We start from the raw sequence: 10174 nt of genomic DNA, 5'->3' as shown, positions 1-10174 counted from the left end.
TTAAACTTGGAAATCCCATATGACCCAGCTGTTGGACTTCTAGGAATATACCCCAAGGAAATTAGAACTGAAACACATGTGGAGATATGATATTTTCATAAGCAGCATTTTTCTCAGTAGCAAGAAAATGGAAGCAGCCCAATTGCTCATCAATGAATAAATGGACTGAGACCATTCAGTATCTCCTAGTCTGTTTCAATGACTGTTCTATGTATAGAATCTACATAAGGACAATTAAGTTTTCTGGAATTTTCATGTTTCCACAGTGTTATCAGTAATTTGTTATGACTCATACAGATACTTTTGTGAAGTTAACAAAATAGGAACAAACATCTTTTTTTATATTCTGTTTTCAGCCAAGATCTATCTGATATCGCTTGTGATATTTTATTCTAATGTCCTCTTCTGAATCTAGCTTGAATTTCTGGAAGTTTCTGTTGATGTACTACTGCACTATTTTTTAATTATCGTCAGTAAAATTTTGCTCGCATGTGATATTATGATGTTGTTGTTATGTGCCCTCAAGTCACTTGTAACTGCTTGCAACCCTATATTCATTAACTCTGAACCCTGCCCTATCTTGAGCCTGTCTCCTCATCTCCAACACACCTAATCCTATTTCTATAGTCACTGAGTCAATCCATCTCATCCTGGGTCTTCCTTTCCTGTGCTGTCCATTCACCCTTCCAAACATGTTGCCCTTCTCCAATGACTGGTCCCTCCTGGCTACATGCACAAAGTATATGAGACAGAGCTTCAAAATCCTTTTCTCCAGGGAGCAGTGTGGTTTCACTTTTTATAAGAGAGATCTGTTTGTTCTCCTGGCAGTACACAGTATGTTCAGTGATCAACGATGTCTATATTTGTTTGGATCAACTTTATTAGTAATGAGTATGATTGTGGCTCTCTTCCAGTCAGGTGGTTGGGTAGCTCTAGTCTTTTAAATTCCTTGTCCTGGATGATTAAGTACGTCCAGTGTTATTTCCATTTGTTGAACCATCTCAGTTGATACTTTGTCTAATCTTGGCATTTTATTTCATAACAATATGAATATATTATTTGTCTTTTTTCACTGGTGACATTTCCCTAATAGTGCAAAAGTGATGGTGAGTATGAATATTCTAGTGAGGCAATAAAAAAATAATTTTATTAAATTCCCTCTCATGAGTATGCATCTTTTTAATATTCTGTAAGGCAAAGTGGTAAGTATACATGAAACACTTTTGTACAACACAGTGTGATTGACGACCCTCTTGTCATTGTTGAGCTGATAATGGAATTAGCTGCTTCTTTCATGAAACACTATTTTTACTCAAAACTAACTTTTAAGTAACAACATCTAGTCCAGTTTTGATGTGGTATCAAAGAAGAATATTTACAGTCATCTGAAATGTTAAAACATATCTCCTTTATCCAGCTCGACATTATGTGAGGCTGGACTTCATCTATATTTTTCATCTAGAACACATACCACAAATTACCTAGCGTAGAGGCAGCAGATACGCAAACCAAGCTGTCTTCCTTTATACCAAGCATTAAGGAGATTTTCAGAAAAATGTAAAATATTTATACAATTCTTACTAAATTTTGCTTTGGAAAACATAGACCTTTTTCATAAATACTCATGTAACAGTTTTGTTATTTTTATAGAATAAGAAATGTTTTACTTTTTATCTCAGTTTTAACATCAAGATTAAATATCTATATGTATAACAAAATTAAATATATCATCCAGGAGGCTGGGCTCTATGAGGAGGAATGTGGCATCAGGATTGGAGGAAGACCCATCAACAACCTGTGTTATGCAGATTACACAACCTTGCTTGCTAAAACTGAGGTGGGCCTGAGGCATTTGCTGCAAAAGGTCAAGGAGTGCAGCTTCAGTATGGATTGAAGCTCAACATCAAGAAAACATTTAGAGTAGTGACAGAAGATCTTCACCCTGAAACCTACAGTGTCCCTTTTCAGCAGGAAGTAACTAAGAGAATACGCCGTACCCTTTTCCTTATGAATCAGGGTGAAGTCTCTCTCAAGGAGGAGTGATAGGGAATGGCAAAGGACACACTGACAAAGGAGATTAATCAGAACTGGCTTTGACAAGCACTGTGGCAATGGGACAATTAAAACAGACTTTCAAGGGGGGTGGAAAAAAGAGGAACGAACTGGGAAGGAGGGTAGAGAAAATAGTGCAACAATGAATGAATGGAAATCCAAAATCTCTGTAAATGTTCATTAAAATTAATAAAATTTAATTTAAAAAAAAACAAAAAACAAAACATCAAGGAAACAAAGATTCTTATCACTGGGCTGACTGGCAGGATCATGACAGATGATAAAGAGATTGAAATTGTTAAAAGCTTTAATTTGCCTGGCTCCACAATTAAAACTTTTGGTACCAGCAGCCAGGAAATCAAAAGACTGAATTGCATTAGAAAATCTGTTGTCAGGTACCGCTCCAAAGTACTGAAGAGCAATGATGTCAGTCTGGAGACTAAAGTGATCCATGGTCTTTGTAATTACTTGTTATGCATCAGGGATGGCAGAAGAATAGATGTCTTTGAGCTGTGGTTCTCAGAATATACCATGGACTGATAAAAGAACATGCAGGTTCATCCTGGAGATGGTGAACCCAGGTTGCTCATTGGAGACAAGAATTTTGAAGCTCCATCTGACATACATTGGACATGTTGAAAGGAGGGACCAGTCCTTGAAGTTGGACATCATGCTTGGGAGGGGGGAGGGACAGCACAAGAGAGGAAGACCTTAGATAGTATAGACTGACTCAGTGACTAGGGTAATGGGGGTAGGTGTGTCAGAGAAAATAAAGTTGGCACAGGACAGAGCAGGGTTTAAGGCTGTTGTACATAGGGCCACTATGAGTTGCGAGTGACTCTACAGCACATAACAACAACAACATAACTTACCTCAGTAAGAGGTGTTCTGGAACCAAACACTTTCAGAGTCACTGGTTATGGATAGTCCCAAGAGATTCATCCAGCAAGACGCACATGCCTTTCAATTGACCAAAGTCTTCTTTTGGCAGGTCTCCTTTGGATCTGTCCCTTCTGTCTCTCTGGACTGAAGCCCTGTGATGAGCCTCTGTGTTATTCTGGCTTGGTGACAGTCAAACACACAAAATCCCTTTTAACTGAATCAAGGGAGTTTTAGGGGGAGTGTAGCATGATGAAACACAAATGTCAGGTAGCATTTGAACCAAATCTTGAGGGTCATGACATGTTTAACTGAGCAAAGTCACATGCACAAATCTATGACAATCTTAGGCCCACTGAATTCTCATGGGGAAAGCATGTCACTACATAACTTCTACTTACTCTTACTCCTAACATTACTTCTCTTCTCATAATTTAGTGACATTCCTAAGACTCCCTTGGCATGTCTTCAATAGGCTAATATCAGAAATTTTATTGTGATTTGCAGCTGAGAATAAAAGCTAGAAGTTGGTGATATTTGGAAAAACTCCAGTGCAGGATGGAAGGAATTTCCAGTTTCCTGTCTCTTTATTATTTCCTCTGAGATCTTGGGCAAATTCTCAGACTCTATAAACCTCTGTTTCCTCATCTGGAAAGTGGATACAATAACACTAACCTCTCCCCACAGCTGGATAATTAGTAAAAAATTTACGTGGAAGTATATGCCTCTAAGGAGGCATTAATTCAAATAATGCTGATTTCTTTCCTTTCTCCACCCCCTTTTCGCATCCTGCAGAGGCACTCCCACTGGTTTTCACTTTCACTGGACACTTCACTGGATGAAGGTAAGAAGTTAAACTGGAAAACACAATGTGAAAAGTCATGTTAGGACTCTGTAATGTAACAAAACACAGGCATTTTCACATAAAGAGTGCAGGAGTTATCCCATAATCATACTAAGCCTGGGTAAAGAACATTCTAGTAACAGCTGTTTACCCAGTTTTCCCTGTATTAGTTTCCAGATTATTTGACTATAATACACAGGCATAAGAGACTGTTAAGATGATAATATTTATATCATATATTTAGATGCTTGGCAGGGCTCTTACCTATGGACTTCATGAAAATAACAAAGATTCATCATCGGAAATGGCAGATTCTTTTCAACAAACCAGAAACGACGTACAACTGTCTGCATAATTAACTTGGAAGCAATACTAAGACCGCTATAAATAATTTCCCAAAGGATTCTAATTTCAAGGTTTAATTTCTTAATAACTGTTCTTTTATTATAGCAGTGCACTTAACACTATTTTCAATTAGTTTCTTTCTTTTTGCTTAAAAATTTAAGAAGAGAGTCTTTGCCCATTAAATTCCCAAGAAACTGCCTTCTAATAGTTCTGCTAAATGTAGGCTGCTACTTACTCCCTAAGGAACTCTCTTCCTCTTTCCCTCTTTTTGCGTTCTTTCTCTCTCTCCTCTGTACTCTTGGCTCTGAGGCTAAAGTTGAAGACTGCATTATAACTAGGCTTCTTTCTCCATTTTGTGAGTTCTGTGCTCTGTGGATAGAAAGTGTTTATCCAGCTCATTTTCTGGTAGGAAAAAGAACTTTCTGGTTTAGGGTTGTTGTATGCCCTTGAGTCAGAATCAACTCATAGCTGATCCTTTAGCAGGTTTTTAAAGGCAGTAAACCACACAGAATAATGTCCTTCCTTCTCGCGTGAAGCAGCTGGTGGATTTGAACTGTGTACTTTTGGGATTGCAGAGCAATATCTTATTACTAGGATACCAGAGCTCCCTATGATTTAGGGTTGTTTGTGTTTAGGGTAGGAGCTGAAAATAAAAATATTTTCTGTCAAAACCAAGGTCATCATGGTGTTTTCTGTTTAATACACTAACCCTTCTCCCCAGAGGGATGATGGGTTTAACTATTTCATAGCCCAAATAATGTGTCCTATGAAAGCAACAAAGTAAATGAAACCATCTTGCCCATTTTGACTTCATGTGGAATCATATATAATACTCTATGGAACATAACAACATAATCATCAAGCTTCATGGCTCCATAAGATCAAGAGTAACAACAGCTGTCTTATCTCTTCACAAGAAATCACCAAAAAAGAAATAAACTGAGAAAAGTGGAAACAGTCAACAGAGCAACTCCCAAAGTGCAATTATACTGATCCCCTGAGGTGAAGGGGGAGGACATGGAGAGAAGAGGGAGTGGGCATGGAAAGTGCTCCCTGTAATGCAAAGGATGGTCTTCACACAGAGCTTAGATGACTGAGGGTCAATACCACCAAATTCTGCAAGAGCACCCTGGCAAGACCAGGAACAGAGATCCAAATCGGGAGACCACGAACCAATATAACAAACTACTATTACTCTTTCCTGTCAAAGAGCAGAAATAGCTAATAACTTGTCATAGACTCTATGGTTGCCAAAGTCAGGCCTCAATAACGCCAAAGCCTATGATTTCAGCTACTATGCTCTAGTGCCAGGGGTGGTTTTGTGGGAGCGAAAAGAATGAAAAGAAGATGCAAGGCTCAAGATTGGGTCTGACCTGGTTGGGAAACGTTTGTTGTGAGATCACAGTCCTCTAAGAACAAATGGGTCTCCTCACTTGGGCTGTGCCTTCAGGTCTAAGCAGAGCACCCATCCTGAGTCTCTCCATTTAAGTGTTGTTATTATGTGCCATTGAGTCAGAACCAACTCATAGCTGACGCTCTAGTGTCTTTTCAAAAGCAGTAATTCTCATCAGAGAATATTGCTCATCTTTCTCTTAAGGAACACCTAGCTGGTGGATTTGAACTCTGTGCCTTAGATTGGCAGCACAATTCTTTATGCCAAGGCCTCCAGAGCTCCCTTTAGATGGCATAGGTGAATCCATTTGTCTCTGGAGAGGAGAATGGAGCCTCTCACCTCAGCAGTACAGCTGTATTTGGAGCAGGGATGGAGAAGACCTTATAGCTTGACAAATTGTTATTGTGTATCATAAGAGTCAGAACCAACTCCGAGTTGACCCTCCAGTGGGTTTTCAGCAGTAGTAATTGCTCAGGAGAAGATTGCCCATCTTTCTTCCATGGAGCAGCTGGTGGATTTGAACCATATGTCTCTAGGTTGGCAGAACAGTTCTTCACAACTAGGCCACTATCAGACCTATTTCAGAAGAATGGTGTCCAGGATCTTCACCAATCAACTATTTGACTGGGACTGCAGAAGGTCTTGGCCAGGATTGGAGGAAAAGATAGGTAAAGTTAAAAATAATTTTAAAAAGACAAGACTTCAAAATAACTATGAGATATCATCTCACCCCAGTAAGAATAGCAAAATTTAACAGAACAGAAAACATTAAATATTGGCATGGTTGTAGAGAAACTGGAACTCTTACTTACTGTTGGTGAGAGTGTAACATGATGCAACCGCTATGGAAGGCTGTATGGTGCTTTCTCAAAAAGTTGCAAATAGAAATATCATTTGACCCAACAATTCCAGTACTGGGAATATACCCCAAAGAAACCATACCTGCCACCCAAGCAGATATATGCACACCCATGTTTATTGCAGCTTCATTCACAATAGCAAAGAGTTGGAACCAACCTAAGTGTCCATCAACAAACAAAAGGCTAGAGAAGCTGTGGTATATTCACACAATGGAATGCTACGATGCATTGAAAAACAAGGAACCCATGTAATATTATTCAAAATGGGTGACTCTGGAGGACATTATGCTGAGTGAAATATCTCAGTCACAAAAGGACAAATACTGCATAGCGTCACTGTTGTAAAACAGGACTGACATCAGGGTTGGGGAGAGACTGAGAAAGATGGGATAAATTATGCATTGAAACAGATGAGGGAGAGAACTGTTTAAAAAGGATATATGATTAGGTATTATTATCATGACAGGAGTCTAGAACAAAGGCTGCATAGTGGAGTAGACTTGGGGGTGGGATTGTATAAAAATGAAATTTTTCTTTTACTTTTAAAAGAGAAGAGTTAACTGGGGGGGGGTGGCAGGGAGAAAAATACAACAATGAATGAATGGAAGTTAAAAAAAAAGAAAGCTCTGCTCTGCAAAAAAGAAAAAAATCAGCTTCACAAATGAAGACCGATTTTCCTTTGAAGACAAGAAAGACTTGTTTGAGATGGACTGACACAGTGACTGCAGTAATGGGTTTAAGCCCATTAGAGATTGTGAGGATGGTGCAGGACAGGGAAAGGTTTCAATCTGTTGTGCATGACTCACTCTGTGTTGGAGTTGACTAGACAGTACTCAACAACAATAAATCTATTGTTGTTGTTGTTATGTGCCGTCGAGTCGCTTGCAACTCATAGCGACCCTAAGCCCTAAACTCCGCTCTGTCCTGTGCCAATCACACTGTCTCCGACACTCCCATCCCGATTACCCCAGTCACTGAAACAATCCACCTCATAGAGGGCCTTCCCCTCCTGCGCTGTCCCTCCACTCTCCCAAGCATGATGTCCCTCTCCAAGGACCTGTCCCTCCTTACAACATGACCAAAGCATGTTAGATGGAGCCTCAGAATCCTTGCCTCCAGGGAGCCACCCGGTTTGACCCTTTCCAGGATGAATATGTTTGTTTTCCTAGCAGTCCATGGTACCCTCAGTACTCTTCTAATCTAAAAAAAGAAAGAAAGAAAAGAACAAGACAAGACTTATTGGTCTGATAGAGACTGGGGGAATCCCCAACGCTATGGCCCTTAGATACCCTTCAAATCAAGAACTGAACCCAGTCTTTCATCTGAACAAAAGATAAGACTGTAAAGTGAACACTAACACCATGATGAATGTACTTCAGAACTGTCAGCAATAGGAGACCAATAAAGAAGCAACCATCCCAAAATGAAAGTTCGGAAGTAGGAAGAGCAGAAAGGAAGGATGAATGGGAACAGAGAATGCAGAGAGGAAATGAGAAGAATTCTTTCTTTGGAGGAAATATTAGCACCTTAATATTTTTAGTTATATATATTATGATGTTATATATTGTTGTTGTTATATACTGTCAAGTCAGAACCAACTAATTGCTGACCCTCCACAGGTTTTCAGAGGATTTAAATTACACAGGAGGAGATCGCCCATCTTTCTCCCAAGAAGCAGCTGTTGACTTAAAACCACATGCCTCTGAGTTGGTAGAGCAAGTATGTGCCACTAAACCACTGAGCTCCCTAATTTATATAGTGTTGTTTGTAATTTTTATGTTCTGTCAATGTTTCCACAGTTAAATACTATTCCTGGGATCATTTAAATTTCATTATAGTTACATGACTCCTGACAGCCTCCCCTCAGAATATTTTTATGTTATTTTTTTCTTTCATGTAAATTGTCACAGCATTTAAAAACCTTCATTTTATATTGATTTGCATAAAAAAATTAATGTACATTGTATTTCACACATTCCTTCATTCACACTGTGTTTCACACGGTCATTCGTATACATCATATTTTATAAAATTATTCACCACTATTGGTCTATTCCCACTATTATTCCATCTTTTCAGGTTCTCACTGGTTCTTTCCTAATTCTTTCACTCCCTCCCATTATCCACAAAACTCTGTGACCCTGCTGTTTCCCCCCACCCCACCCTCAGCTTCCCTTCTCTCTACTTTTTCCTCTTTGAACTTTTACATGAGAAGAATTCTTTTGAAGTGAAGAGATTGCAACTAATGTCTTGAAAAAAAATATAAGTAAATTGAATAGGAAACTAATTTGCTTTATAAGCTTTTGCCCAAACCACAATTAAAATGTTTTTTAAAAGTGGTTAAAGAAAAAAAGTGGTTGAGAAGAACTAAAATGAGAAATGTTTTGTTAAACATATTTTACAACAATAGTTTTTATTTTTAAAACAATTAGAGCTTATCGTTACATGTAGTGTTACATACTGCTGGAGCCAAGAGAGCCATGAAAAAGGGCATGGTCACAAAAACATACCTTCAACATCCTCAAGATTTGTTGCAATGTTAATGTATCACCCACTAGCTGATCATAAATTTAACAGTTATGTAAAATATGGTAGCAGACTTTCAGGCTGAGGGAGATTGAATTTGTCTCTTAATCATTCACTCACTCAGAAGTTGAGAATATATTTTGCATAACTGTTGGAAATGATTGATGCCAACTGGTAATTATGGAGCCTTCCCATTATAATGGGGACCTCAGGGTGGATGGAACAGCACTGGATATCTTTCTTCACTACCCTCACCCAGGGTACAAAGCAAAACTTCAACTCGGAACTCTTTCTATTAGTGATGTTTGATGCTATTATAATGGGGGGGGGAATAACAGTAAATTTGCAACCTATCTATAATTTAAATTGTTTTTTGTTATATCTTCCTGGCAAACCAAAAACTCTTTGAATATGACACTTCCACCAGGAGTCAGAACCAGCTAGATGGTACCTAATACATCACCAAAACTGGGCCATGTGAAGTTCCAGTTTTATATGGGTTACATTTTAAGATTTCCTTTACTAAATTTAGAACTTAAGATATGGAACACTGGGATTGAAATAATCACAGTACGTTTAATCCCAGAATGCATTGTCACTGTGAAAGTATTGGTCAAGAGACCAGGTTGAGACAAACGCCACAAAGACAAACGAGATGGATTGACACAGTGACTTCAGCAATGGGCTCTAGGATGTCAGAGATGATAAGCATGGCACGGGATGAGACAGGGTTCAGACCTGTTGTTCATAGTGTCACTATGAGTTGTACTCAACTCGATGGCACCTAACAACAACAACATCAGGATGGAAATCACAATGTTAAGGTATTCGGGAAGGTCGGCATCATATGAGTTTATGAAATCGAAGTTTAAAGTAGAGTAATCCATGGGTTTTCACTGATATTTGAAAGTAGACCACTAGGCTTTATTCCTACTTCATCTTAGTCTGTAAACCATGCTGAAACTTGTGCAGCATCATAATACTGTGCAAGTATCCTCTGATGGATAGATGGTGAATTGATCAATGCTCTAACTCGCTATCATCATGAGGATGACACTGTCTTGTTTGATTTTACACTGATCACCATGAGTCAGGGACCAATGCAGTAACAACGAACAAAATTAAAGTCAAATTACTAGTCACTGTGGTATTTCTAGAGTTGAAGGACTTCCTGGCATGTAGGACTTCTAGTGTTAAAATGGGATGTTCCAGGAAAATGCATTACTAATAAGGAGCTGTGCCACAATCCTGAGGGTACACAGATCAAATCCTCCA

The sequence above is a fragment of the Elephantulus edwardii genome, unplaced genomic scaffold, assembly GCF_000299155.1.
Source record: "Elephantulus edwardii isolate Elephantulus edwardi_28Jun2011 unplaced genomic scaffold, EleEdw1.0 scaffold00071, whole genome shotgun sequence".
NCBI classification, from domain to species: domain Eukaryota; kingdom Metazoa; phylum Chordata; class Mammalia; order Macroscelidea; family Macroscelididae; genus Elephantulus; species Elephantulus edwardii.
This window is presented reverse-complemented; position numbering follows the sequence as displayed.